Here is a 5,150-nt window from a genome sequence, read left to right as displayed (position 1 = left end):
TAAGTTATCCTATCTGAGCACAATTCAACACCACAATGAACAATTTTGCTCGTTTTGAACGAATTATGCTCATTTTCGCACGACTCAGACTCTAATTCGCACATATCCTCTGTAATTCGACTCTGTACTATCTAGTTATGTTAAGTTATCGTAACTGAGCACAATTCAACACCACAATGAACAATTTTGCTCGTTTTGAACGAATTATGCTCATTTTCGCACGATTCAGCCCCTAATTCGCACATATCCGCTGTAATTCGGCTCTGTACTATCTAGTTATGTTAAGTTATCCTATCTGAGCACAATTCGACACCACAATGAACAATTTTGCTCGTTTTGCAAGAATTATGCTCATTTTCGCACGATTCAGCCTCTAATTCGCACATATCCGCTGTAATTCGTCTCTGTACTATCTAGTTACGTTAAGTTATCCTATCTGAGCACAATTCGACACCACAATGAACAATTTTGCTCGTTTTGCAAGAATTATGCTCATTTTCGCACGATTCAGCCTCTAATTCGCACATACCCGCTGTAATTCGACTCTGTACTATCTAGTTATGTTAAGTTATCCTATCTGAGCACAATTCAACACCACAATGAACAATTTTGCTCGTTTTGCACGAATTATGCTCATTTTCGCACTATTCAGCCTCTAATTCGCACATATCCGCTGTAATTCGACTCTGTACTATCTAGTTATGTTAAGTTATCGTAACTGAGCACAATTCAACACCACAATGAACAATTTTGCTCGTTTTGCACGAATTTTGCTCGTTTTGCACGAATTTTGCACGTTTTGAACGAATTTTGCTCATTTTCGAACGATTCAGCCTCTAATTCGGACATATCCGCTGTATTTCGACTCTGTACTATTTAGTTATGTTAAGTTATCCTATCTGAGCACAATTCGACACCACAATGAACAATTTTGCTCGTTTTGCAAGAATTATGCTCATTTTCGCACGATTCAGCCTCTAATTCGCACATATCCGCTGTAATTCGACTCTGTACTATCTAGTTATGTTAAGTTATCGTAACTGAGCACAATTCAACACCACAATGAACAATTTTGCTCGTTTTGCACGAATTTTGCTCGTTTTGCACGAATTTTGCACGTTTTGAACGAATTTTGCTCATTTTCGAACGATTCAGCCTCTAATTCGGACATATCCGCTGTATTTCGACTCTGTACTATTTAGTTATGTTAAGTTATCCTATCTGAGCACAATTCGACACCACAATGAACAATTTTGCTCGTTTTGCAAGAATTATGCTCATTTTCGCACGATTCAGCCTCTAATTCGCACATATCCGCTGTAATTCGACTCTGTACTATCTAGTTATGTTAAGTTATCCTATCTGAGCACAATTCAACACCACAACGAACAATTTTGCTCGTTTTGCACGAATTATGCTCATTTTCGCACGATTCAGCCTCTAATTCGCACATATCCGCTGTAATTCGACTCTGTACTATCTAGTTATGTTAAGTTATCCTATCTGAGCACAATTCAACACCACAACGAACAATTTTGCTCGTTTTGCACGAATTATGCTCATTTTCGCACGATTCAGCCTCTAATTCGCACATATCCGCTGTAATTCGACTCTGTACTATCTAGTTATGTTAAGTTATCCTATCTGAGCACAATTCAACACCACAATGAACAATTTTGCCCGTTTTGTACGAATTTTGCTCATTTTCGGACGATTCAGCCTCTAATTCGCACATATCCGCTGTAATTCGACTCTGTACTATCTAGTTATGTTAAGTTATCCTATCTGAGCACAATTCAACACCACAATGAACAATTTTGCTCGTTTTGCACGAATTTTGCCCGTTTTGAACGAATTTTGCTCATTTTCGAACGATTCAGCCTCTAATTCGCACATATCAGCTGTAATTCGACTCTGTACTATCTAGTTATGTTAAGTTATCCTATCTGAGCACAATTCAACACCACAATGAACAATTTTGCTCGTTTTGCACGAATTATGCTCATTTTCGCACGATTCAGCCTCTAATTCGCACATATCCGCTGTAATTCGACTCTGTACTATCTAGTTATGTTAAGTTATCCTATCTGAGCACAATTCAACACCACAATGAACAATTTTGCTCGTTTTGCACGAATTTTGCCCGTTTTGAACGAATTTTGCTCATTTTCGAACGATTCAGCCTCTAATTCGCACATATCAGCTGTAATTCGACTGTGTACTATCTAGTTATGTTAAGTTATCCTATCTGAGCACAATTCAACACCACAATGAACAATTTTGCTCGTTTTGCACGAATTTTGCACATTTTCGCACGATTCAGCCTCTAATTCGCACATATCCGCTGTAATTCGACTCTGTACTATCTAGTCATGTTAAGTTATCGTAACCGAGCACAATTCAACACCACAATGAACAATTTTGCTCGTTTTGCACGAATTTTGCTCGTTTTGCACGAATTTTGCACGTTTTGAACGAATTTTGCTCATTTTCGAACGATTCAGCCTCTAATTCGGACATATCCGCTGTATTTCGACTCTGTACTATTTAGTTATGTTAAGTTATCCTATCTGAGCACAATTCGACACCACAATGAACAATTTTGCTCGTTTTGCAAGAATTATGCTCATTTTCGCACGATTCAGCCTCTAATTCGCACATATCCGCTGTAATTCGACTCTGTACTATCTAGTTATGTTAAGTTATCGTAACTGAGCACAATTCAACACCACAATGAACAATTTTGCTCGTTTTGCACGAATTTTGCTCGTTTTGCACGAATTTTGCACGTTTTGAACGAATTTTGCTCATTTTCGAACGATTCAGCCTCTAATTCGGACATATCCGCTGTATTTCGACTCTGTACTATTTAGTTATGTTAAGTTATCCTATCTGAGCACAATTCGACACCACAATGAACAATTTTGCTCGTTTTGCAAGAATTATGCTCATTTTCGCACGATTCAGCCTCTAATTCGCACATATCCGCTGTAATTCGACTCTGTACTATCTAGTTATGTTAAGTTATCCTATCTGAGCATAATTCGACACCACAATGAACAATTTTGCTCGTTTTGCACGAATTGTGCTCATTTTCGCACGATTCAGCCTCTAATTCGCACATACCCGCTGTAATTCGACTCTGTACTATCTAGTTATGTTAAGTTATCCTATCTGAGCACAATTCAACACCACAATGAACAATTTTGCTCGTTTTGCACGAATTATGCTCATTTTCGCACTATTCAGCCTCTAATTCGCACATATCCGCTGTAATTCGACTCTGTACTATCTACTTATGTTAAGTTATCCTATCTGAGCACAATTCAACACCACAATGAACAATTTTGCTCGTTTTGAACGAATTATGCTCATTTTCGCACGACTCAGACTCTAATTCGCACATATCCTCTGTAATTCGACTCTGTACTATCTAGTTATGTTAAGTTATCGTAACTGAGCACAATTCAACACCACAATGAACAATTTTGCTCGTTTTGAACGAATTATGCTCATTTTCGCACGATTCAGCCCCTAATTCGCACATATCCGCTGTAATTCGGCTCTGTACTATCTAGTTATGTTAAGTTATCCTATCTGAGCACAATTCGACACCACAATGAACAATTTTGCTCGTTTTGCAAGAATTATGCTCATTTTCGCACGATTCAGCCTCTAATTCGCACATATCCGCTGTAATTCGTCTCTGTACTATCTAGTTACGTTAAGTTATCCTATCTGAGCACAATTCGACACCACAATGAACAATTTTGCTCGTTTTGCAAGAATTATGCTCATTTTCGCACGATTCAGCCTCTAATTCGCACATACCCGCTGTAATTCGACTCTGTACTATCTAGTTATGTTAAGTTATCCTATCTGAGCACAATTCAACACCACAATGAACAATTTTGCTCGTTTTGCACGAATTATGCTCATTTTCGCACTATTCAGCCTCTAATTCGCACATATCCGCTGTAATTCGACTCTGTACTATCTAGTTATGTTAAGTTATCGTAACTGAGCACAATTCAACACCACAATGAACAATTTTGCTCGTTTTGCACGAATTATGCTCATTTTCGCACGATTCAGCCTCTAATTCGCACATATCCGCTGTAATTCGACTCTGTACTATCTAGTTATGTTAAGTTATCCTATCTGAGCACAATTCAACACCACAATGAACAATTTTGCTCGTTTTGCACGAATTATGCTCATTTTCGCACTATTCAGCCTCTAATTCGCACATATCCGCTGTAATTCGACTCTGTACTATCTAGTTATGTTAAGTTATCCTATCTGAGCACAATTCGACACCACAATGAACAATTTTGCTCGTTTTGCAAGAATTATGCTCATTTTCGCACGATTCAGACTCTAATTCGCAGATATCCGCTGTAATTCGACTCTGTACTATCTAGTTCTGTTAAGCTATCCTATCTGAGCACAATTCAACACCACAATGAACAATTTTGCTCGTTTTGCACGAATTATGCTCATTTTCGCACGATTCAGCCTCTAATTCGCACATATCCGCTGTAATTCGACTCTGTACTATCTAGTTATGTTAAGTTATCCTATCTGAGCACAATTCAACACCACAATGAACAATTTTGCTCGTTTTGCACGAATTATGCTCATTTTCGCACGATTCAGCCTCTAATTCGCACATATCCGCTGTAATTCGACTCTGTACTATCTAGTTATGTTAAGTTATCCTATCTGAGCACAATTCAACACCACAATGAACAATTTTGCTCGTTTTGCACGAATTTTGCTCGTTTTGCACGAATTTTGCTCGTTTTGAACGAATTCTGCTCATTTTCGAACGATTCAGCCTCTAATTCGCACATATCCGCTGTAATTCGACTCTGTACTATCTAGTTATGTTAAGTTATCCTATCTGAGCACAATTCAACACCACAATGAACAATTTTGCTCGTTTTGCACGAATTATGCTCATTTTCGCACGATTCAGCCTCTAATTCGCACATATCCGCTGTAATTCGACTCTGTACTATCTAGTTATGTTAAGTTATCCTATCTGAGCACAATTCAACACCACAATGAACAATTTTGCTCGTTTTGCACGAATTTTGCTCGTTTTGCACGAATTTTGCTCGTTTTGAACGAATTCTGCTCATTTT

Source organism: Megachile rotundata, unplaced genomic scaffold, assembly GCF_050947335.1.
Source record: "Megachile rotundata isolate GNS110a unplaced genomic scaffold, iyMegRotu1 scaffold0032, whole genome shotgun sequence".
Classification (NCBI taxonomy): domain Eukaryota; kingdom Metazoa; phylum Arthropoda; class Insecta; order Hymenoptera; family Megachilidae; genus Megachile; species Megachile rotundata.
The sequence above is the reverse complement of the archived record's forward strand: the minus strand, read 5'-3'. Positions refer to the sequence as shown.